This window comes from Dermacentor albipictus, chromosome 9, assembly GCF_038994185.2.
Source record: "Dermacentor albipictus isolate Rhodes 1998 colony chromosome 9, USDA_Dalb.pri_finalv2, whole genome shotgun sequence".
In the NCBI taxonomy this organism is placed as follows: Eukaryota; Metazoa; Arthropoda; class Arachnida; order Ixodida; family Ixodidae; genus Dermacentor; species Dermacentor albipictus.
The window spans coordinates 111,695,065-111,721,732 of NC_091829.1; the positions used below are offsets into that span (position 1 = coordinate 111,695,065).

The 26,668-nt window shown below is 46.9% G+C and overlaps 1 long non-coding RNA gene across 1 annotated transcript in view; it reads left to right on the forward strand.

The window, feature by feature from the left end:
- Positions 1–9,882, forward strand: part of LOC135919448 (uncharacterized) — a 93,069-nt gene extending 83,187 nt beyond the window's left edge. The window contains exon 2 of the long non-coding RNA XR_010569965.2: positions 9,689–9,882. This is a non-coding gene — a long non-coding RNA (uncharacterized lncRNA). The remainder of the gene's footprint in view (positions 1–9,688) is intronic.
- Positions 9,883–26,668: the final 16,786 nt, after the last annotated feature.

A 26,668-nucleotide genomic window follows, 5' to 3' on the forward strand; every position in this document is an offset into this window, starting at 1 on the left:
CACTCCAACCCTGCTATGACATGTCCATCGCGCCTTGAAACGTCGCACGCGCCCAGCACAGACCGAATTACATGACCTTGAATTCAAGGAATCCGTCTTGCGTGATGAAGGCGGTCGTTTCTCTGTCGGTCTTGTCAACTTCTATTTGCCAGTGGTTAGTCTTGTCTAACATTATACGAGAACTGTTTTGCGTTGCAGAGCGGATCTAATGCGTCCTCTGTCCGTTTGTGTGTGTGTGTGGGGGGGGGGGGGAGGTTATGCTTCCTTCTTCGTGATCTTGTTAAGTCGACCATAATCGACGCTTAAACACAGGGTTCGCCTTTTTTCTTCAGCAAGACTACAGCAGAAGCCCACGGGCCTTTCGGCGGCTGTGCGATGTCGACACGCAGCATTTTGGCGATTTGTTGCCTTATAGCTTCAGGTTCTCGCGTCGAAATTGAGAAAGGGCTCTGGCAGATTGGTTGAGTGCACTCTTCAATTATTTACAGTGCATTGCAACTGGTGTTTGTCGAGTCCTCGATGACGTCGAAAAACAATCTTTGTATCGTAAGAGAATATTTCTGAGCTGTTGCTGCTTACACGCGGGGAGGCTTGGATATGAGTACGTCGAAGGCTGATTCGGAAACTGTGGTCGTCGAGGTAGATGTGGCAGAATGCGAGAGGACAAACGTATTGTTGGTTTAGCCAATCTCACCGATGTATGCGATAGCCTTGCCACTGTTGACATGATTGACCTTATGACTGAAGTTGGTCAACATCACTTTTGACTTTACTTCATGCAGTCGACCGATCCCTGGTGCGACGCAGATTTCACGATCGAACAGTAGAAGTTGATAACCCCCGATGACGCCTTCTACGTCAGCGGATGTTTAACTGCCAGCGGAAATGGCAATGCTAGAGCGAGGCGGGATGCTGAATTGGTCCTCAAGTACACTCAAGGCACGCTGACTGGAAGGCCGCTCCGGCGGTATCGCTTGGTCTGTGGATTGGGTAATCGAGTTCGGCCTCAGACAGATGATTGCGCCGTGTTGGCTCAGGCAGTACGTGCCGATAATTACGTCTCAATAGCAATGCTGTAGGATAAAGAACGTCGCAGGGTAAGTCCGGCCATTAACTGTAATCCTTGCCGTGCAGATTCCAGTCAGCGTAATGAGGTGTCCTACAGCTGCTCGAATTGGTGGACCGCCCCATGCAGTCTTGACTTCAGCTAGGCAGAGCATAATCCACTGAAGAAGGAGTAGTTGGCGGCAATGTCTACAAGCCCGGTGATTTTATGACCATCGAGAAGCACGTCCAGGTCAGTCGTTCTTTGTATTCCGTTGCAATTAGGTCTTGGCGTCGCATCTTGGCTGCATCGCGTTGAACTGTGGCTGGTACGTGGCGTTCCCAAATAGTCTTTCGTCGGTGTATTCTTGGCTTCCAGGCTTCCTCGGAATGGCGACGTGTCGTTGCTTGGCCGTCTAAATGGATCTTGCAGCGTCATAGTCGACGGCGGAGGATTTTGGTCATTTCGACATACGGCAACCGAACCTCCACAGGTTGCTGCTTTCTGTTTTCCGGATAAGGGCTCATGGACCTAACCCGGGCTGGGCAAGTCTATAGTCGGCGCTCCGTCGACAGCTATCCTTTTGGCGACGGCGAACGTGACTCTCATCGAGGGCTCCACTGCGTGGTGGTGAGGTAGTCGGCGATTTCACGAGGGCGTTCATCTTGCTGCGGGAGCGGAGCTTTCACGGCGAACGCTCGTAGTCCAATTTCGCGGTACGTGCTCCGCCGGTATACGTGGCCTGCATTTCCGTTGTGGTAACAGAGCGGACGGTGGTCCGGAACATGCCAGACTGCTGTCTTCCTCCGGAAGCTGCAACGCGTGGCGGGCTGGCGTGTTGATGGTGGCGCCGGACGAGGGGCTTGCAGCTTTGCTGGGTTGTGTTGCGGACGCGGAGAGGGAATCAGGTGCGCGTTCAACGGCGGACTTGGTTATCGCTTCCGGCTGGGGCTTCAGTGATTGTGGTTGCACCTCAGGAACTACAAGTGATCGCTGAACATATTCTTTGACGATGTCGGCGATGAAGTCGCTTGATGCAGGACCTTGCAAAGAGCTTCTGCATTTCGTCGCGAACGCGTGCACTGATGGTCACTCGCAGGTCGCCGACGCCGAGTCCTTTATGATTAATGTACTTCGGCCACAGCTTTTGGTGGTTATATTGCCTTGTTCGTATACCGAGCGTCCCCTCAATGGTTGTGGTGTCGAAAGGAAATTTAGCAACTGTCTTAGGGGGATTGCGGATCAATTTGGGGAAGAGCTCTGGCTTCACACCCCTCATCAAGAAGCGAACTTTTTTCTCCTATGGTATGTCAGGGTCGGCTTGTGTGTACAGGCGAGTCATCTCCGTAAAAATCCCGATGTTCTCGTTGGGTAATTACAATCTGGCTTCTAGCAGAGCTTCGAGCATTTCCTTGCGCAAGACGTTCGTACCGGTATGGAACAGGTCCCATGTTAACAGAGTCAACTCCCGCTTGTCAAACCACATTTTGGCGGCGTCTTCTAAAGCGAAGTATACATGCCACAGCTTTTCGTTGTAGTTCCAATTATTGAAACTTGAGATTCGTTTACAAACCTCCAGCCAGGTTTCTGCGTATTCCGCCGATGATCCACGGATAGTCGGTGGCTCCCGAGGCTTTTGTAGCATGATGGGGGCACTGGGGCAGCCATTCGGGTTGTGTTCTTGGCCAAAATTTTCTTCGTTGTCCCAGGCAGAAGTCTGTCTTCCGGGGGCAGGTGTTTTAGCCGGTGGCTTGCACGGAGTTGCTGTTTTATTTGCGGTCTGGGCTTTGATCACGGGCAGTCGGGGGCGTCTGGTGCACGAACGCAAAGCACCACCGCCAGATTGCACGTAGTAGTGATCACACAGCAAAACTGTGTGACGAAACTGACATTTTACGGGGCGAACCTGTTCCCTCAAGAACCGGCCACACTCAAAGAACGACAGCGGCGAACACATTCGGCGATCGTCGAAAATCTGGGGCCGAATCTTATAACGGTTCGGAATACGAACCGTTCGCTTCGCCACTTACGTCACTTGATGTGCCACTCCAAAGCCGGCGGTGGAAGAAGGGGAGGAGGTGACCAATAGATGAGAGGGTGCCACCTCTGAAGTGTACGTCACTATATGACGAGCTAATCGAGGAATTGCAGAATGTTTCTGCTTGCTAAACAAATCTAAAATATAAATTAAATATTACACGCCAAGTTTTGAAGTATAAACTTGTGGTGCCGGGCGTTTACGCAATGTAGAAGTAATTTATTAGTGTCATTCTTTTTCATAGTCAGCCCACAGGCGGTATCGTAAGCGTAAATGAGTTGGCCACGGAGTGGGCAGAGCACAGCGCTACGTCGTCTGCTACCAGGAGCTCGCACGATGCATGCAACAGGAACGCACTACCAGCACTCCTCAAATAGATAGCGCGACAAAACCGTGAACTGGTTCTTAGGGACACCTTTACTAGCCGACTATATCAATTTTCCTTCTTTTTCGCCCTTCGTCATCGGCTCGGACATGACTTGCTCACCGCCGCGCTGCCGCTATCCCTACGATCTGCCCCATGGCGCGTCACGTGATAGAAGCAATGAAACTTAAATCGAACATTACGGTATACGGGCCCTGCATTTCCTGCGCGAAGTCAAATCGAAGAGTGTGGTGCTGATGGTGCGCGCTGTGCCGTGAAATTGAGAAACAAAGTATGGCACTCCCGAAATAGAGAAAAAAGGGCAGCCAAATAAGAGAGCTCTACAATACCTTCCCGTCCTGACTATAATTTTATCAGCCGAACGAAGGAAGCGCTGAACCAGCCTAGGTTGAACCCTTCTGACTGCTGAACGGCGATCTGCGAGCTATTAGCACTGGCGATAGCACTGGGAATTAGATCTCACCATGCAAATATCTCCTTGGCATTGACTTTGAAGCTGAGGTCACGGGAAAGCTGACCCAGCCCTTCAACGGGCCAACACAGTAATTGCGAGAGCAACTTTGTGGACAATGTCAGCAGCAGAGATCTAGGCAATTCCGACGAATGTTTTGCGTCCGACTGAGCTCTGGGAGCTGCAGGCCGGTGGCAATCAACCCCAGCGCGCAATATTCCTTCCTCTGCGTGGAATGGCCACTCGTACGCTTGCAGCCGAGTCTCCTCCATTTGATAGCGTAGCCTGCAAAAGGTCTACTTAGAAAGCCAGGAAGGGCGGTGCAACTCATTATCCGTCACTTCTTCGAAAGCGTATCGCATTTCCAGCCGTGGTCGACACCGAAAGAGCAACGCCAAGCAGACGACGAATACAAGTAATAGCCTCCGAAGCAACCAACGCACGCGCGCGCGACGCCCGCGTGTCTCCGGGGACGCGCGACCGGCGCGCGCGGCCAGAGTCACAAGCCAACAGCCAAGCCACAGAAACGGAACCCAAAGCGGACTACCCCTTCGCCGGTTCCTACGACCGGTTCGCTTTGAAGATGATTGACAGATGCGTGACGTATTCGAAAATTGCGATACCGCCCCGCTGCCTCTGACGACCTGTGACGTAATCAAAATTTTGGACAATCAGGTGAGGCCAAAGGAACGGTTCCCCAAGCGAACCGTTATAAGATTCGGCCCCTGATCAGCGGATCAAGCTTGTCGGTTTTTATACATGAGTCCTCGAGCGTTCTAGAGCAGTCGCTGGTGTGCGTGTGCCTTCCACTGCATCACCCACACATGCAATCACATTACAGAAGGATTGGTGATAACAGACAGCGGGTAGAACAATCGATAACATTCAAGAAACTTCCGATGTGTTCAGGCGCATCCTGCGCTCAGCGATAACATCTGTTGCACAGTGAAACGCGGTCACCTGATAAAGTTGAACAAATACACGCGTCAGTAATGAGAAGAGGGTTTTATATTCTCATGACGCGTCAGTGCGGCCAGCCGCTGTTGACTACTTCTGTCTTGCTTTCCTATGCGTAATAGCATGACCATCTTCGAGACCTACAGCCGTCACGAAGCAGCCAATGGCACCACTTGAATCTTCTGTGGGGCCAGCGTACCTATGAACTCGCATCAAAAGTGAAACTTGCTGCGTGGCCGAATATAAAAATGCAACTAAGAAGTCGTGAGGAATGAAGAAAAAAAGACGCACACTCGGAAGAAGGCGCTCGGATTGACGGCCTCTTGTTGGATTCTCTCTATTGGACCAGCCGTGGTGCCTTAGGAGCCATGGTGTTGCGCTGGTGAGAACAAGGTCGCGGGATTAAATCCTGGTCACGGCAACCGAATTTTGATAGGGACGAAATGTATAAATTCCCGTGCAGCCTGCCTTGCGTGCGAGTTAACGAAATCCAGGTGGTCGAAATGTCTCCGCAGTACCCCACTATGGCGTGGATCATAATCGGATAGTGATTTCCGCGCGCAGATACGTGCTATCGATTAATTACTAAATAAGTATCTTCACTAGTGCATGCCCTATTATAAATACTCCGTATTCCCCACAATTTAAGTACCATAACTCGAATAATATCCAACACTATCATGTGACATATAGCAAAAACGTGCTTTTATTTGGGACCCTATATGTTTTATATCGGATTGTGGGATATGGGAGTTATAGAACATATGTATTTTTTGATAGGGACACACACACACCCGCATACATACATACATGCATGCATGCATGCATGCATGCATGCATACATACATACATACATACATACATACATACATACATACATACATACATACATACATACACACACACATACACACGTACATACATACATACATACATACATACATACATACATACATACATACATACATACATACATACATACATACATACATACATACATACATACATACATACATATACTGTAACGGTAACGAAGAACACCACAAGTGTTAGAAAAGGAAGGGCACGCAGAAGGCTAGCGTAGTAGTTCATTTTTTGTGACAGTTGAGATTTGGGTGTCTTGTACCGCTTTAAACCCGTTCAAGGCGCCTGAATCCCGTAACATTTTGGTGGCAGCAGTCATGCTAAGCCGCAGCAAGACGTGCCCCAGTACGATGCTTTACAGTTTTATATAATTTTCAAAATTCGTCTCTTGCAGATAACGCATTTCTAGTCCTTCACCAGGGTTATTCAAGCAGGTGGAAATTACTTTCCTGATCAATCGAAACTCATATTCAACAAATAACAATATTTCACTATGTAACTTTCTCATTAGTTACATTACGACACATATTGAAATTTAGGAATCGTAACCGGTCAGTTTGAGATGCGTATTCATGTCGAACGAACCTCCATTATTACACCAGTTTGCAGATATGTGCCATGAAACTCGCCGTAAAATTGAACTCTTGTGACACTTTATTGTCAAACCACTCTTTTATGCGTTCAAGCAAAATCGTAACTGGAACGCCGATGCTTTTCTCCCCACACTTGTGTAAAAAACGTCTCGAAAGTGCCGCCATCCTGGAAATTAATATCAAGTGAATAGGGCTTCATAGCTCAGCGGCTCCAATGTGTAAATTTCAATGTATGCCTTAAATAATTAGTAAAGAAGCTCTTTAGCCCATTCTTGTTAACTAGTGGAATACGTTTCGATTTGTTGTGTTGATCCTGTCCGGTTCTTCGAATAGTTCGAATAATCGAGCTAAGCAACAAGAATTATGGTACTTTGGCCTGGCGATTTTTTAATTATTTCGGAAATCCTACAAATCATCCCCACGTGTATAAAACATGTTTCAGCATGGAAGGGCACCAGAAAGACTAGGAAAAATATATATTTATTCATTCTACTTGCGTTCCAGCTCTGTGCATTTCTAAGAATGGTCTGGCAGTAACCTTAAGCTGTGAAAAAAAAAGATAACCATTGTTCTTTCTTGTGAAGTCAAACCATAGTGGGGTATAAAATACAACATCATGGAAGGGTACAAGAAAAAACTCGGAACAAATTCTTCGCTTCTTCGCTTTGCTGGTCTCCCAGTTCTAGGCACTTTTGAGAATGGTCCTGCAAGAACTGTAAGCTGCAAAAAATAGGAACAATTGGTCTTTGTTCTGAAGCCACGTTGAACAACACGAAGGAATGCACAATGTCGGCAAAGAGTCTCATTTTCAAGTTGCTTTTATCTTCTCGAGTATAGATAAATGTCCTGCTCAGGTGGGTCGCGAGAATAGGAGAGATGGTCAGTCTGCGCATACATATTGTAACAGGCACGCCAGGCCGACTTAATCGCTTTACGCTTTACTTACCGCAATCGTTAACATCTTCCAATTACTCTCACTTCGCCTTTCTCAACGTTTTTTTCCCAAACGCATACTAGCTAGTGCACGCCGTAACATCCCGCCGCCGGGTGAGAATGAAGAGGCAATTTATATCGACAGGTTTTTTTTATAAGCTAGATAGAAATGCCTCATGTGCGTCTGGTTGATCGTTTTTTTTCTGTATTACTTAGAGTGATCATACAGCTCATCATGCAAACAATGCGTAGGCGATGTGCCGTAGCTTGAACTGCTCTCGAAGTCTTACATTCTTACAAAATATTGCACCACTTGGGGCTTATCTTGCCCCACCACAATAGTCGTCCTCAGGCTTGCTTCCGTTTTCTTTCATCAACGCTGTGAGCCGGGTACGTCCAGGTCATGAATGGCATGCGCGTTATCAGTGTGACGCAGCATTCTCGACGGGACAGTAGGAAGCGCAGATTTTTCAAGATGAAGTGAAAGTTTGCAGTCCCAGGGGCTGCAAACTTTCTGAAGAGTGTACGATGGTCAAGGTGACGAATAAAGGGATAAGTTTGTGCCAGCTTGGACGGTGGTCAAATATCGAGGCAGTAAGGCAACCATACGGCATTATCGTCAATACCATGCTCCGTAATTTCAGCAGCTGCTCAAAGACTTTGCCAATTATTTTATAATGAAACGTCAATAATTTATACCAAATTGCTCCTTGTTTCCAAGATACATTCATTTATTCACACTTCAAGTTCTTTTCTTCGTGAATTTTCAGATTTCAATGAACCTTGGCAACAGAAATATAACAGTCTTTACTGTCATAATGCAAGAAATACATTCTATCAATGTTGTAATAACCGAGAGAAATTTTCTTACAGTATTACGCAATTGAATCGTCTCAAGTATCAAATTTTCGGCAATTAAGTATACACCTCGGTGAAGCATGCGATTCGCGGATGATATTGCCTTGCTTAGTAACTCAGGGGACCAATTGCAATGCATGCTCACTGACCTGGAGAGGCAAAACAGAAGAGTGGGTCTAAAAATTAATCTGCAGAAAACTAAAGTAATGTTTAACAGTCTCGGTAGAGAACCGCAATTTACAATAGGCAGCGAGGCACTGGAAGTCGTAAGGGAATACATCTACTTAGGGCAGGTAGTGACGGCGGATCCGGATCATGAGAAGGAAATAATCAGAAGAATAAGAATGGGCTGGGGAGCATTTGGCAGGCATTCTCAGATCATGAACAGCAGGTTGCCATTATCCCTCAAGAGAGAAGTATATAATAGCTGTGTCTTACCAGTACTCACCTACGGGGCAGAAACCTGGAGGCTTACGAAAAGGGTTCTACTCAAATTGAGGACGACGCAACGAGCTATGGAAAGAAGAATGATAGGTGGAACGTTAACGGATAAGAAAAGAGCAGATTGCGTGAGGGAACAAACGCGAGTTAATGACATCTCAGTTGAAATCAAGAAAAAGAAATGGGCATGGGCAGGACAAGTAATGAGGAGGGAAGATAACTGATGGTCATTAAGGGTTACGGACTGGATCCCAAGGGAAGGGAAGCGTAGCAGGGGGCGGCAGAAAGTTAGGTGGGCGGATGAGATTAAGAAGTTTGCAGGCACGGCATGGCCACAATTAGTACATGACCGGGGTTGTTGGAGAAGTATGGGAGAGGCCTTTGCCCTGCAGTGGGCGTAACCAGGCTGATGATGATGATGATGATGATGATGACGATTATGGTGATAAAGGACACACTCGCCGAAACAAATGAGTAAGCTGGCTGATATACACTTGCTGTGCATTATGCCATATCTATGTTTCTTCTACTGCTATGACCACTTTCTTCAAAAGATTATTGTTTTAATTGGGTGCAGAGTGCTCTGGTTATAGAAAGCCTTTCTTTATTGTTGTGATATATTTACAGTCGAGTGATGCATATTTTAACTGGTTGCATGTCCGAGGCAAGCATTTTACAACCTGCGATCAAATTGATTCTTATCTATTGATCTCAAATGTACAATGACTCCTAAATAGTGGAGGAATTAAATTACGAGATTCCATTTTCCATGAAGGCCATCGGGCCCACCACGAATATTGTAAATCGCTGTACTGGGAGCAGTTCTACTTTAAAAAAACCACATGATTTATTGACATCTTTGTTTTGACGCCCCTTCTTTATTGTCACCACACTTCGACAAGATGTCACCACACTGGAGCTCTATTCCGTATGCCGGAGATAGATTTGACACAAATTTTCACAGTCACCTTAATGATATGGCGCAAAGCTCGTTTGTTTTATAGAAAACTTCGAGCAATATATTGTCAGTTTTAGGTAGATCCATGCCTGTTCTATAAGACAACGCGTGAAAATATTTGTACACAGTTGCAATAAATATTCAATTCAATTTTTATTTTTCCAGAAATAACAGGTCCTGGAAAGGTTCAAGAGCTAAAAGCTGTCTCGACAGCTTGACTAGGCCCATGACCCCCTCTACAAGGCAGTATTGATGTACAGCAAGAGGTAGTGTCCATGACATCAAGAAATGCGAAGAACAATGAATTATACAGTAGCATTAGAGCAATTAATTAATAAATCTACAGCATATGATTTCAATATGTGTGTAATAACTTTGTCTATAGTTATGAACATATCACAATACAAGCAAAAGATGTTTAAAACACCACAATATAAAGAAAAATAGAATACATACATGTTCATGTGAAACAGTACTTGCAAAACAATAAGCAACCATACATAGCCATTCATTCTTTGGATACAAAATATATTCTCAGTCCTTTTACGCCGTAACTGATCACACATTTATGCTCACTTAGAATAAATGGCAGATTATGCTGTAATGACTGAACTTTATAATTATTTCTAAATTTCGGTTGAAGCCAAACATCATCGTTACGTGTGGATAGTGTAATATGTCTTTTTCTTAGAGATGCTAGATTCATTGGAAAATCTTAGAAAGTTGCAGTGGAAAAGTAAAAGGAGCGGAGCAAGCGATACGGATTTCCACCCTAATTATATTGTAGCTTATAAAAGCACTTCGCGTGAGAGACTGGTAATCAAGGTTTGCAATATGTCACATGATCCTCTTTTGAAGTACACCTATCTTTGCAACGTTTCCTTTAGTCGTTGTAGCCCATACTAGACCACAGTAGTTGATATATGAAGCAAACAGTGCATGATAAATTTGGATTTTAGCCTGTGTTGGAAGAAGATGTCGGCAACGAGATAAGTTCCCGTCACTGCGGCTAATTTTCTACAAACATCTTCTATGTGTTTATTCTATCTTATGTTTGAAGAAAATGTAACCCTGAGAATTTTGTGTTGATTCACTACTTGAACTTCAAGGTCTTGGCATCTGACAGCATGGCATGTTTTGACTATCTTTTTTTTATCTCTAAATATTATTACTTGCGCCTGCTTTAGATTTATTCTGATGCAATTCAAATGGGACCAGGCGTGTAATTTGTCAAGCGTTTGATTACATTTGATAATTAGATCGTCTGAATTTGGACCCGAAATTATTATGCTGCTGTCGTCCGCATATATGATCAATTTTACGGTTGAATCAATGCTCACGATATCATTATTATATATACTAAAAAGCAAAGGCCCTAACACGCTGCCTTGTGGTACACCGTTTTGCACTGGTAAAAAAAGGATTGTTGATTATCTATATATACTAATAGGAGGTGCAACACTGTACCCCTCGTTGAAGTGAACCAAAAGCTGCATGGTGGTTCCGACATATAACAATTTCCATAATTAAACACCACTAATGTTACTAGTATGTATAGAACAAATTGTCGAATGTCAACCCCTTGCACTAAAGGGGCCCATTCGACCACGGGCACCGTATTGCAGCTCATAGATAATCTGACTGGACATTGGCACGTTTATGACACGAGCACGGTGCGGTCGTCATGTTTAAGATGTTATCACAAGCAACCATTCAAGAGAATTCATATATAGCTAACTACATGCGTAAAATAAACAGGGTTGTTCCACAGCAGCAAGGAACCAGCTGTGTCTAAATTTTTGTTCGGCCGGTAAATATTACTACTTGACATATGGCTCGTGTTCGACTAGAATCACTTTATTCGCAACGTTTTTTTTAGGTGTACGTGAACGCGTTAGAGATTCTATGAAGCAACTCAAAGGGTCATATAAATAGGGCTCCAACAGGTAGCTAGAAAGCAGCAACTGAAATTATAGTTTTACAGGCGCAAAAGTGAGGGTCTTGTGGTTTATTTATCAACGCATCTTCATAAACGACGTCACTATTGAAGTTGGAAAACGAGAAGCAGACGGCTCTTTCTTCAATCTAAACAGAATGATGGGGGATAGGCATTCATTTACACATAAGGGGAGGTATATTCCAAACAAAATGTCATCGAACCTATTGAATCCAGATGTAATGCAGAAACTCACAAGATGGAAAAATACTGTAACAAATCTCACTAGTTTCATTCAGCGCCATCCAGTGTAACACTTATCTCTGATATGCCAATCATTGCGTTTATGTTTTTGAGCATACCATTTGTAATGTCATGGATGCACGAACTGTCTTCTTGCAGCCGGCTTGCCAAGTACGAGCATATTTCGGCTTGGGGATATCCACAGCGTAATGCGCCAGAACCACCTGGTTGTTACAATATGATTTAGAGAACTGTTTATTAGCGGTGCCATAAATTTTGAAATGGAAGTGCCCAACGCATTTTACGAATAGTAGGAGCAGCTGATTTACCAAAGAGAATTGCTACCTGCGACTAGTGGACAGGTAGTGAAAGCAGAATGTATTCATGCGCAATAATTGCAAAGCAAGGTAATCAGAATCTCATTCTGCAGTATAAGAAACGGCAATTCAGTTCCAATCCACTGCGGCCATATTTCAACGAGAGCGCAATGCACAAGTGCTTGTGTTATGGAGTGCGTAAAGACACCTGGCCTCTAAAACAACGTCAACTCTCTACTGCGGTGTCAGAGCCTTGTTATGACACGTGGCTTTTGCGATAGAGATGAAGCTGGCGCTGCGGTCAGATAAAAATATTATCACGTCTACGTTTCTTGTTTCTGTTTTTAGGTGTTAGTTCTTGTTTCACTTTTAGCTAAAGCTTTAAAAAATTGCACAAGCTCTATAGAATATGTTTGTGTAGGTTTTAGCAAAGCCTTTGGCCACGTAAGGAGTTTGAATAAATGTTCTCGCGTACTTGCTTTCCCTGTACTTCATTTGTCTATCTCCTAGGCGGGTGTCCTCGTGGACGTTAGCATTCTTGCGGCTTTCTCCAAATGTCAAAACAAGTCGCCACACAGGTAGGCATACGTATGAGACGGTGATTAAATGGCCCGTGCCGTATGGCACCTCTCTGTGTTGTCACGAACCTGTGCGCCATGCATTTCGGATGCCACGCACAGGCTTCTGGGAGGTGGCTCTAGATGGCGCTGAGCTATTGTCAGAAATTGGTGAGAAAAAGAAGAACGTACCTAGAAAATTTTGGACCCACATAAAATTATTAGGCGGGAAGACAACAAGAACACAAGAGATCCTAGACGAAGATAGAAACAAACCGGAAGGGGAAGCGGCATTATGTTTGATCCGAAAAATAAGATCTGAATATTTCTAAGCCCCTGACGAGGTTGTATTTGAAGAATAAATGAGCATGAAAAGAACCAGCTTGAAAAGGAGCTGCTGCTGACAAATTTCTACTGGAAGGAAGCCGAAGAGAAAATTCCCAATCGCACCGCTACAGGGCTACACGAGGTTCCCGTTAAGCTGAATAATGAACTAGGATCAAAAAGTGAGAAATCTCTGGTGAAAGCAAGGGAAACAACTTTAAAAGATAGAACACTGGACAGTTGGCGACGAAGAAGAATGAATTTAATTTATAAAGGTAACGGGGAGGAAGATAGCATTCACTCGTATGGACCGTTGCCCATTATATCGGTAATATAAAGGTTAGGAATGCAAGCTATCAAATAAAAGCTGCAAGCATGGGCAGAGAATAATGGTAATTAGGGAGAACTTCAGAATGGCTTCAAAATAGGCAGGTGTTCGGATGATAACCTATTTTTGCTTACTCAGTGTATTGAACTATCTATAGTAGAAAGCAAACCTTTTATGTGGCCTTTTTAGACGCTACAGGAGCGTATGACAACATAGACCGGATTATATTGTGGCAAATTCTCGAAAAGCAAGGCTTGCGACGATTGTTTACAGCTTTTGAGAGAGATCTACCTAAAATACCGTTTGCGTTGAACGGGAAGGGACGAGGAGCGAGGAGAAAGTTCATATCAAACAAGAACCGAGGCAGGGGTGCCCTTTATCGCCCTTGCATTTTATTATGTACATGCTGAGGATGAAAAGGGTGCCAGAAGGAAGTAATATCGGGTTTAATCTCCCATACAAACAGGCAGGTAAAGTAGTCGAGCAGCAGTTTCCAGATTTGTTTTATGAGTACAACACTGTAAGGATGTTAGTAGAACAAGGATATTTAGTAAAGGCGAACTCGTGCCCACAAGTAAATGTCACTGCGGTCGTGAAGAAATCCGCGGCAGTCGCGTTCTCAAACTGGGCTCGAACCGTCTTCCTCTTCCTTCTCGCGTGACACGTCGTGCGCGTGGCGCATGCGAGCCGGGTCCAACTGGCTGTCCGTACCACGAAGATTGCTGCCTGTTATTGCTGAACAACTCCACTGTACGGCGTGCATAGTTCCCAATGCAAAGGGCGCGCAACTTCAATGTCACCAAGTTTGTCGTGGCATTATCCCCCTCCTTACCGCATTGGCCCGATGCGTGAGAGGAAGTAGGGGTTCCTGTGGGCTCTCACTTTTTGTTGTTGTTGTTCATGACCTCTCTTGTAGGGTTTCATTTGGACAACATGCACAACTTCCGTGGAGTTGCGCCATCTTAGGCTCTGGTGTCGAGCGGATTTCACTTCGTATGTGACGTCGCTTATGCGACGAAGTATTTCGTATGGGCCGAAGTATCGGCACAGAAGCTTTTCAGACAGTCCACGGCCTCGCGCAGGGGTCCATAACCAAACCCTGTCACCGGGCTGGTAATGAGCTTCAATACGGCGCTGGTTGCACCAGCTGAAGTCGATGCGTTCTTGGCGGCGTATTCGGTACCTTGCCTTCTGTCGTGCCTCTGCGGCTCGTTGCAAGAAATCATATAGGTCAGATGAGTTACGGTTTTCTTCATCTAACGGCAACATAGCATCCAAAGTTGTGGTTACTGCTCAGCCGAATACAAGTTCAAACGGGGCGACTTGTGTTGTTTCCTGAACGGCCGTATTATATGCGAAGGTGATGTATGGCAAAATTTCGTCCCACAGCCTATTTTCAACGTCGACATACATCGAAAGCATGTCGGTCAGTGTTCTGTTGAGGCGTTCAGTTAAACCGTTTCTCTGAGGGTGGTGCGCCGTAGTTTTCCTATGATCAGTATGTATCTTTTGCAACAAGCATTTCATTAGGTCCGCAGTAAAGGCCGTTGCACGATCGGTAATAACAACTGTGGGAGCGCCATGCCTGAGCACGATATTGTGGACAAAGAATTTTGCAACTTCGACAGCCGTTGCATTGTACAGGGAATCAGTTTCTGCGTAACGGGTCAGATAGTCCGTGGCCACAACCATCCACTTTTTGCCTAAAGATGATGTGAAGGGTCCAAGGAGGTCCATACCGACTTGTTGGAATGGGGCTTTTGGTGGCTCTATTGGCTGGAGGAGGCCGGCTAGTTTTACGGATGAAGTCTTGCGCCTTTGACACTCGCGACAAGTCTTGACGAAGTGCTGCACTGATGCTAATAACTTGGGCCAGTAGTATTTCAGACGAATCCTGGCGACTGTACGGCTCACGCCCATGTGTCCAGACTTCGGCTCATCGTGACATGCATGCAAAATTTCTTCTCGCATAGATGTGGGTACGGCAAGTAAAAACTTTGTCTCGCTGTTCTCGAAGTTTCTCTTGTAGAGGACACTTCCTCGCAGACAGAATGAGGATAGCCCCCTAGAGAAAATAAGCGGGAGTTGAACGTCGAGTCACTCCAGGCGCTGTATAAGTGGAAGCAATTTCGGGTCATCTCGTTGTTGTTGATAAATTTGTGACGCGTCAACAATGCCAAGGAACGGAAAATCCTCTTCTGAAACAGTTGTCTCGACGGGGGCGCGTGCCAAGCAGTCGGCATCGCTGTGTTTCCTCCCGGATCGGTATACGACAGTAATGTCATACTCTTGATGCCTAAGGATCCATCTTGCTAGTCATCCGGATGGATCCTTGAGATTCGCCAGCCAGCAAAGCGAATGGTGATCGCTGACTGCTCTGAATGGTCTACCATGGAGGCAGGGCCGAAATTTACATATTGCCCAAGTGACTGCAAGGCACTCTTTCTCGGTTGCGGAGTAGTTTGGCTCTGCTTTCGAGAGCTTACGGCTGGCATAAGCAATTACTTTCTCCTGGCCGTTATTCTCCTGCACTAGTAGGGCACCGAGGCCGACGTTACTCGCATCGGTATGAACTTCAGTGTCGGCTGTCTCATCAAAATGGGCAAGGATTGGAGAAGCTTGCAGGCGTTCCCTTAACTCGTCAAAGGCGTCTTGTTGTTCGCTTTTCCACATGAAGGGTTGATATTCTCTTGTCAGTATTGTAAGGGGCTCAGCAATGTTTGAAAAGTTTTCCACAAATCTTCTGTAGTATGCGCATAAACCCAAGAAACGTCGCACTGAATTTTTTCTGTGGGTGTCAAAAACCTCGCAACAGCTGCTGTGTTTTCGGGATCTAGGCGAACGCCTTCAGCACTGATGACGTGTCCGAGAAACCGAAGTTCATCGAAGCCGAATTGACATTTTTCCGGCTTAACTGTCAAGTCTGCTGGGCGGATAAGTTCTAATACTAGCCGCAGGTGCTCTAGATGTTGGTCAAATGTGGTGGAAAATACGACCACATCATCCAAATACACTAAGCATGACTGCCATTTCAATCCTGCAAGCACAGAGTCCATCATTTGCTAGAACGTTGCGGGCGCGGAACAGAGGCCGAATGGAAGTGCTTTAAATTCGTAGAGGCCATCAGGGGTTACGAATGCTGTCTTTTCACGGTCCCATTAATCCACCTCTATTTGCCAATATCCACTTTTGAGACCCAGGGAGGAGAAAAAACTTTGCACATCGGAGCCGATATAACGTATCGTTGATACGCGGAAGGGGGTACACATCCCGCTTAGTTACGCTGTTCAGTTTACGGTAGTCGACGCAGTGTGTTATCTTTTTTTTAACGAACACTACCGGAGACGCACATGGACTGCTGGAAGGCTGAATAACGTCATCCGAAAGCATCTTCTCTATTTGCTTCGTGGTGATCTCCCTTTCTTTTGGGGAAACCCGATACGGGTGCTGGCCTACCGGTCTTGCGGCGCTCTCTGTTATGATTCTGTGCTTCGCAACAGACGTGCGCCATACCTTCGAGGACGTAGAGAATCAGTCAGAAAAATCCCTTATCAGGGCATATATCTTTTTCTTTTCGGCTTCTGGGAGTCTCGGGTTGACGGTAATTGATCTGTCGACACTGCAGGTGCCTGGCAGGGCAGTTGACGTAGTTAGGCTGCATAATTCGGTCGCTTCACAGAACTCGTGGAAATAGATAATAGCTGTTCTTTGGGCGATGTGTTGCAATCCATTAACGAAATTTGTAAGTGTGAGATTTGCACGGCCATCGCTTAACTGAACAAGGCCCCGAGCCACGCAAATACCTTTGTTGAAAAGGAGCTCTATGTTTCCATCCGCTATGCCTTCGTGGTCGGAAAATCTTCCATTCTCCACAAGAACAATTATACTGCAGCGTCGCGGCGCAGTTACGTCGTCGTCAACGACGCGCAGTGCAGCGAGACGTCGCTCTTCCGACTCTTCCACAGGTATAGCTTGTTTTGCCGAGAAAGATACACTGGATCTCCACTCCACTGTACAGCGTGCACAGTGCCCAATTGTTGTGTCGGCAGCGGCAGGCAAGCGGGGGGGGGGGGGGGGGGGGGGGCCCGACCAGCGAACGCGCGGCTACTGCCGGCGCAGTGAAGGAGACTCGGAGCGAACTGCTCCCGATGAAAACCGGAACGAAGACTCGGCCAGCCTCGGCCGTTTATTGCTAATAAAGGCTTCACACGCCAGATGACACCTCCCGATTGGTCCAATGCTCGTCACATGACAGAAGGGGGGTGCGCCATCTAGCTAAACAACTACAAAACATACATGTGCGATGACACATAGATCTGACAGGGGGCGACACTATACTACATCATCCCCCCCTGGAAACAAAGTAAACATACAGTGAAACGCGCACACAAGACGCGCACTTAAGTCCAAAGGCGATTTCAGTTCATTCCCCCCCACGTTCACACACGCGCACCAGTTGCACACAAAGCACGCCTTAAGTCCACAACAAATTCAATCCGTCCCCGCCCAAATTCACATACACGCGCACCAGTCTTGGGCACCAAAACACAGGCAGTCACTCAAACAAAGTTCAACAAGGAACACGGCACAAAACTCACTGCACCGCAACAAGGAACACTTTAAACCTGTGTTAATGAAACATGTGGACTGTCTCCTAAATGTCGCAGCGATGCCCCTAGCCGTGGCATTTCGAGGACGGCAATGCGCTCTACACTACATAAACAAAATCATCGAGCCACGGAGGCCGTTTTCTGTTACGATGAGGACGCGTGCGTACCTCAGAAGAACTTTGGGGGTTGCGACGCGTTTCGGTCGACTTTAAAGACCCAGTCGTCCCACTACTATTTCCCTCCCCCTGGTTGGAAAGTTGAATGTGGTTGTCGCTCAAAGCTGCAGAGGGTTGCCCAGGAAGCTCCTCTCGAAGTCCCAACAAGTCCTGGGATGCTACCGATTCCCCCACGGAATCAGAGACGACGGCCGGCTGTGTAAACTCGGAAGTGATACAGCCAGACGGACTACTTAACTGATGCTCATAACTATGAGAACACGCTGTCACGACAGACGAGTCATCGGAATGACTATCCAAGATTGAATATGAGTACAAAACGTGTCTATCACTTGTACACAATGTACTATCTGCTGAATCCTTTATCACTAGGGTTAACTTAGACGCATGCCACGTCTTCCCATCACTGAGTAGAAAAGTAGATGGTCCTATCTGGGCCTTGACTTTACGAGGTTTACTGTACTTAAAAATTCGTTTCCTGTTAAATCTAATTCTGACGGTGCCTCCCACCTTGACACGAGTTGCCTGAGCACCTCTACGTTTGTATACGTACTGCTTAGTTTGCCACTGTTTCTGCAAGACCCTTTCTTGAACGTGAGACACAAGACTGTCCTGTTCCCGTAGATCTACACAGAGCCGCATGGTTCCATCCTTCTTGTGCACCACCACGAGAGGAGATATCCACTCAGAAGCCTCGACGCGATCTATGACGTCGCAGTCCTCGAGACGTCGCAATTCATTTGTGACCTGGTCACGGAGAGCCAGGGGTAGTCGGCGCAACTTTGAAGATACTGGTTTCGCATCTTGCTGCCGATGAATTCGGTGCACAAAGTTGTTGACGAGACCCAACTCCTCACTGGAAAGGTGATTAAAACCCGGAGGCACACCTGTGGGGCTCTGTACTGAAGGAAGCGATGGTAGACGACATATCAGCAAGGTACCGTCGATCTGTATGCCCAAACGTTGGATGGCGTCTAAACCCAGCAGTGATGTTCCTGTAGTCGTTACGTGGAACGTGACGGAGCATGACCTTTGAAAAAACTGGACAGTGGCTTGAAACAGGCCTTGAGTGTCGATGCGTTGCTTGGAGAAATTTTTCAAGTCCACTGTTGTTTGTGACAGTCTGTGCTGTCGACCAAAGTGCTTTCCAAAATCTTCGACCATCATCAATGAGACAGACGCTCCTGTGTCCACGAGCAGCTGCATGGCGACGTCGTTAACCACGACCGGGACTTGTAAATCCCTTTCAGCTTCCAAAGTGCTCACCGTCAAGACAGACGCGGACGGCTGTCCTGCGGAAGTTGAAGACAGCGTCTCTGCGGAAGAGACGTGCTGATCAGTACGGGTTTTTCGGCATACTGATGCAAAATGGCCCAATGTGTGGCAGGCGTTGCACCGCCGGTTCCTTGCTGAACAATTCTTGTAAGTTGCAATATGTTTCGTGCTGCCACACCGATCGCATGCACCACGGTTCCCGGAGGAGCCACGTGCGAATTCTCGGCCCTCTTGGCGGCCTCTCGGAAGAAGTCGGTCGTCTTGGCGGCCTCTCGGAAGAAGTCGGTCGTCTTGGCGGCCTCTCGGAAGAAGTCGGTCGTCTTGGCGGCCTCTCGGAAGAAGTCGGTCGTCTTGGCGGCCTCTCGGAAGAAGTCGGTCGTCTTGGCGGCTTCTCGGAAGAAGTCGGACATCTTGGCGGCCTCTCGGAAGAAGTCGGACATCTTGGCGGACTCTCGGACTACGTCGGCCATCTTGGCGGCTCCCCGGAAGAAGTCGGCCATCTTGGCTCGTCGACGGAACGCCAAGTTGCGATGCCTCGATTCTTCGTACATTTTCGGAGCCGAACGCGCGGTTCGCTCGATGCAAAGCTTCTAACGAGCGTCCAATTTCTTCTGCCTTGTCCAGAGACAGGGTTTGGCCATGAGCCAGCAACTTTTCGCGAACGCTGACGTTCGCTCCCCCATGTATGATTTGGTCTCGGACGCGCTCATCATAGCTTGTGCCGAAGTTGCACTGTACCGCCTTCTCCTTCAATGCGGTCACGAATTCCAGGAATCCTTCTCCCTCGAACTGCTTTCGACTGGTGAATTCGTGCCGTTCCGCCAGGACATTTGTTGACGCGGCGAACAGCCGGTCAAGCCGCTGCAAGAGTCTCGGAAACTCTGACGCTGGCGGGACCGCATCACTTGACGTTGAGGCTGCGCCGGTCGACTGCCTTGCTGCTTCGCTTGAAGCTGACGCTGCGCTGGTTAACTGCCTTGCTGCTTCCTGCTCCTCGTCTGCAAAGTACTTCCGTTGTCCCTCACGCCCGAGAGCGCTGACGAGCGCGGACGCTCGTCGCGCGTCCCTCGAGTCGCCACAACCGGCCGCTTCGAGGTGGGCCTGAAAAAGTTTTTTCCAGCGATACCAAGGGATTAACGGTGGCCCGGGCAATTCCAGAAAAACGGGAAGGTTCACCGTAAAAGACGCCATGCCCGGTAGCGTGCAGGAGACAGCGCAGAAAACAAGCCGGAGCTCGCAGCAGGAATGGGGCACGGAAGAACAAGGGGGCGAGTAGGCCTAGGCTCGGAAGCCTCGCGACGCCAAGTGTGTCGGCGGCGTTTGCCGGCCGTGCAGACACGGAAGGGACGCTTCACTTACGAAGCTCGTTCGTTTCCCGGAGCTTCGGTCGGAACCGCAGCGGGAATCCCATCCGCGTCGCCAAAAGATGTTGTGCCGGCAGCGGCAGGCAAGCGGGGGGGCCCCGACCAGCGAACGCGAGGCTACTGCCGGCGCAGTGAAGGAGACTTGGAGCGAACTGCTCCCGATGAAAACGGGAACGAAGACTCAGCCACCCTCGGCCGTTTATTGCTAATAAAGGCTTCACACGCCAGATGACACCTCCCGATTGGTCCAATGCTCGTTACATGACAGAAGGGGGGTGCGCCATCTAGCTAAACAACTACAAAACACACATGTGCGATGACACATAGATCTGACAGGGGGCGAGACTATACTACACCAATGCAAAGGGCACGCAACTTGAATGTCACCAAGTTTGTCGTGGCAGTATTGTGTTGCTAGCTAACATACAAAGTGATTTGCAACGTTTGCCTAATATCTGTGGACAGGAAGGTCAAAGTTCAGGTTTGAAATTTAGCGTTAGAAATTTGGGTGTTATGGTATTCAAACGGAAACAGTGAACAGCCAGTGGTTATACTGGGCAAGGAAATACCTCGGTTAGTAGAAATATAAATACCTTGGTATATGGACAAAAGAAGGCAAAAGATATATGGAAACAAAGGAAAAAAATAACAGTAAAGGAGAAGAGAAATGCGGCCGTAATGATGCACAGAGCACCACGGCGATACAATAGGTACGAGGTGCTGCAAGGCATGTGGAAAGGTGTAATGGTTACAGGGCTTACATTTGGAAATGCGGTTGTTTGCTTTAAATCAGAGGTACAATCAGGCCTCGATGTGAGCCAAAGGTCCCTGGCACGCCTCGCATTGGGCGCTCACGGGAATACTGCAAATGAAGCTGCGCAGGGTGATATGGGCTGGACTAGATTCGAAGTGAGGGAAGCTCGCAGTAAAATTGATTATGAAGAACGACTGAGGAATAAGGAAGAACTTAAAAGGGCTGGGAGAGTGTCGACGTATTTGTAGAGGCAAAAACATTGATGCACAGAGGAGGAAAAGAATTAATAAGCCCACCAGCAAGCATGCGGCTTGTAGGATGGGCAATACAGCAACAAAGAACGCCAAGCGGAAAGTCAAAGAGGATGAAATAATCTCGTGGGTGGCGGTAACGGAAAAGAGACCTGCCATGAGTAACTACTTAAGAGGAAAAAAACGAAATGAGGGAAGAAACAATTTATCATAACTCAAAGGAAAACTTATTGTTGTTCGAAGCGAGGTCAGAGTGCCTTAGAACACGCACCTATAAAGCGAGATATAAGAAGGAAGAACAAGCATGTGCTTACTGCGGTAAAGCTAGGGAAACGATGGAGCATGCTTCATTAGAATGTGAAGCTATATCTGCCCAGCGGTCGTATGGGACGACTTGACTCCCTGAAGCCCTTCAGTTCAGCGAGAGCAGGGGGGTGAATCATGTCTGGATAGAGGTTAGCAAAAGGCGATTGGAATATTGATGGAAGATGAGTAAGGAAACGACAAAAAACAACGGAGACGTACGAAAATAACGTTCACTATTTAATTCTTCATCCGTTTTTTTTTCTTTTTCTTTCTTTATTCTAGGTAGGGCATTACGCAGTGTAATAGCAAGAGCTTGGTGGTGCAACCCACCACCCCTCCTCAAAGGGGACGCCCATAACATTGGGGAAGCGCAAAAGACGACTCCCGCTGCAATACTCACCTCAGAGATAACCCGTTTCGGCCGTGGTGATACGTCAGCATGTTATACCGCTGTGGGACAGGCGAGCTGTTCCTTTTATGTTATTTAATTAGCCTGTTAATAATTTTTCTCCTAATAAGTTGTGTCACTCTATTCATTCAACGCCAAACCCATTGCTGTCGACAAGCATCGTGCGACGGATTCTGCCAAATTTTTCTCTACGTCTATGTCGCAGCTGTGTATCACGCCACAGCGCAGTCATTCGTCAAGTTAGTTAATTTGTTGTTTTGGTTTATATGAATGTGACTACAGTTCATAAACAATAATTCAAAGTTATTTATTCATAGTAAAAATCACTGTTTTGAAGGTGTCCTGAACCGCCCCACTGCCTCGGTGAAAAAAGAAACGAAAACTGATCCCTCTTACAGCATACGCTGCTGTCGTGCGCGGCGCGTATAGCTCGCAAGCGGTGCACGAAGTCACCTTTTTTTGGAACGCTCTCTTTTCAACAACGCCTTCTCACTTTTTTCGAGTGCTATATTTAGTGGATATAGCTATATCAGTGGATGAGCAAGGGAAGCTTTAGCTGAGGACTTGGCTTCGTCGCGGCCCCCACAAATATGTTGGCTTGTTGAAACATAAGCTACTCAAATTAAAAATTATGGGGTTTTACGTGCCAAAACCACTTTCTGATTATGAGGCACGCCGTAGTGGAGGACTCCGGAAATTTCGACTACCTGGGGTTCTTTAACGTGCACCTAAATCTAAGTACACGGGTGTTTTCGCATTTCGCCCCCATCATAAGCTACTCAGGTAGGCTCAGGTTTCTCTTGCTTACCTCTGCTACTCAAGTGAAGTATTCATCTCGCTGGAACCTGTTTGCTTTTTTTGTATACACAAACCGAGATGTTTCTCAACACGGACCCATAAATTGCATTTTACGGGGATCCATGAGCATTACCTGGGCTAATTTATATGTTTATTTAATGTTCTTGGTTATTAAGATAATATTTGCAGAGGTCCTCGTGAGCACTGTTGTCTCAAAACGTTCCTTGCTTTTCTACGAGCACTCCACTTGTGTCAAAGCCTTTATTGCCGCAACTGAACCCTAAATGTGCAGCAGAAATATCAAGAGCAGGTAATGTGCGATATAAAATTTAGCACAACGTTTTCTTTCCCCTGCACTTCACACGTCTCGCCAATGTGTTATGAAAACGATGGGAAATTTCATCTCGAGCTGCGTTGCTGGCAGCACACCTTTGCCGAGCACATTTTATTTTTCTATTTTTAATCTACCTGAAATCATCGAACGAGGGCAATACGTATAGTATGAAACACATCAACCACAACTGTTCGCGATGCAAATTCGCGGCATAAATATCATTGTCTGAAGCTTCGTTCTCCCTTCTTTAGGGGCACGGCGATCACGATGAGAAAAATTCCGTCGATTTCAGCTTTCAATTCCATTAAATAGAAGACTATCTGTGTTTCTTATGATGTAAAATTCGTGAGTCACAGCATTAACTTCACCTGACCTGGACGAAAATTGTGGGCATGTACTGCTTGATTCACTATTGACAAGAACCAGAGGAATCTTATTTGTTTGAAGTGTATTTTTGCCCTTGAGGCCTCTCGGTCCAGTGGTGGCATAATAAAGATATGTGTAGTCAAGCTAGAGTACCGTGCGCAAGAATACCGCCGCATAAGGGATAGCGAAATGCCCGAAACCAGCGAGCGAGCGGCGCAGCGAGCCCCACTATCCACTGCGCTGGCGGCTATAGGGTTCACGATGTAATGATGATGATATTAGTTTCGACTTTGTCGGCGCCATCTCTTCATTGCACAATTTAGTTCACAACGCCAGCGCTACTCCTATTTCCGTTGCACTGCGCAAGGGACAGCTTCCGTTTTCGATGTTTATATAGGTCTTAATTTTGTTGCCGTATCGTGAAAAGGATATCCCACGTGGCCAAAGGGCGCGTCTACGTGGACCTCATCTCGACAGCAATCTTCGTAGTTTGCACAGTGCGCGTAGTGCCGGTAGGTCCGTATGGGCTATGCTTTCCACGTTTCGTTAGAGTTGAAGCGAGAGATGAAAAAAGGTCAATCCGCGCACTGCTGCTACCGCTATTACTGACTCCATCATTTTGAAATCGAGTTTGCCCACTCATCGAGTGAAATATGTTCATGTTTACCTGTACGCACGGAACAGTGTGCTTGTTAATTTAGTTAAAACACACGGGCAGGCTAGTTGGTTTGAATCCATTATAGAATGCCTAGGCGTAACTTAACGAGGACGTAGCAAGAGACAGACACGCAGAGACATCTCTGTCTCAGTGCGTCTGTTTATTTCTATGCCCTCGTTCAGTCACACATACACATCCTATTATTTTTAATTTAGTTGATAAGCGAATCTTCAGAATTTTATGCGGCCGGCAAAACTGCTATCTTTACTTCGTATAGCTGCCTAGTAATTCGCTATCGAAATTAGTGCTTCGCCTTTCGGTCGAAACAACGATATTTGTGGTGGCATGTTTCGGTCACGCCGACTACTTCGACGGATGTTCCCGTTGTGCGGCATATAATGTTTTCGCATTAAATTTTCTTGACAAATAGAGAAATTTTCAAACATTTACTATCCGGCTTGCCGAACAAATTGAGCAGGACGGTTTTTTACCCGTTATTTCATAGATTCGAGTATTTCCAGGCGCGGGCTGCACCTACAGTTCTATACTAGGACAGTATAGAACCGTATGTACACGGCCGCGATGTCACTGGCATCGACCACGATACGACAAGCAGGGCAACCATTCCTCAAACGTCATTACAATTTTTAGCGCAATAAAATGACGTGGGTAAGGTTTTAGAGAGACGGAATTCCGAAACAAACAATTTTTTTGAGTTGCTAAAATTCTATATTTAAAAATGTAGCAGATCCAACGTGCCAAATCATAGACAGCGCAGCTTTGTATCAGTGAGTAAAAAGTGGAAGTACGAGATTGTTTTCGTTCAATGTTCGCACAAAGGGGGACAGAAATTTTAATTGAGGCATGTACAGAGGCTGATGCAATGCCGCCACGGATATGCGAAGTCTGCCTTTCTGATTCTTTGTATTTTATTTCGCCCGCAAGACCACCGTCACCACTGACACGGATGCGCGTAGGTGAGCGCCACCTGGTGGTGGCGCTCAAGAGAGAGCGACGGTCCTACGCTGTGATTGGTTGGCCTGTTGGCATAGAGAAGGCACGCAGCACCCACAGTCACAAAAGCGATGTCAGGTTCTCAACGGAACACTCGCATTTTATAGGGCAGAAACTCCCCAGCAGGGAATTGTCAAATAGTACGTTGCATTCTTTGTGATCATTGCTTAGGAAGTATATAATGTGCCCTTGAAACCAAGACTGCGGTATTTTGAGAGATAAGCAACTGCAAGAAATACCTCACACATGAAGACTATCTCCCCATTAAGCAAATTTTTACTAACAAGTTGCGCTTCGTAAATGAAATAACTGCTACTTTAGTACTTTCACGCGCCACGTACCTGCCCCGTCTATGAAAGGGGCGAGGTTATGCGTGGCACGGCGAGGCAAACGAGTGACAGAGGAGGAAGGCGCTTGGAGGTGGAAAAGAAAATGGCGCGCCGCGAAAAGTGCCATCTAGAGGAAAGTCTAGGTGGCTTTGAGCATAGAGGGGAAGGAGAAAGGAGACGAAGTGTCGTGCAGGAGGAAGATAGGCGTAGGCACGCTGGGTAGACTTCTTCTGGCAATAGGTACGGGTTCAGCGGGAAACCAGTACCCAAGGAGGTACTGGTTCCCTCTAGTTTCCTCTCGAGCTGAGCAGCAATAACAAAGCAGCCACGCAAGCGGTGGCAGACCGCTTGTGCCAGTGGTGACGTCGTTGCTCTTTATCGCATCCGAGCGCACACGCAGCAGAAATCCGATCGCAGCAGAAATCGCAGCAGAAATCCGACACAGAAATCAGTAGGCCATACGTCATACGTACTCGAGAAGCAGGCAGTTTTCGAACAACCACGCTGCGAGCAGAACAGCGAATGAACTCATCCACGCTGTGCCGAAGCAACCGGCCGGGCAAAAGAGCGGGCTCGCGCTGCCGAGCGCAAACAGCAACTGCGTACCAAGGATTCCGCAGCTTACCAGGCCGTCGTTTAATGAACCGCCGGGATTAACCCAGTGATAGACACTGGTGCCGCATGTTTCACCGTCGCTTCTTAAACACCTGCACGGAAAACTTGGGTGCGCGTGATTTCTATTTATTGAATCTTGCCAGATTGAAATAATTAAATTGAGAAACAATAAAACGAGACG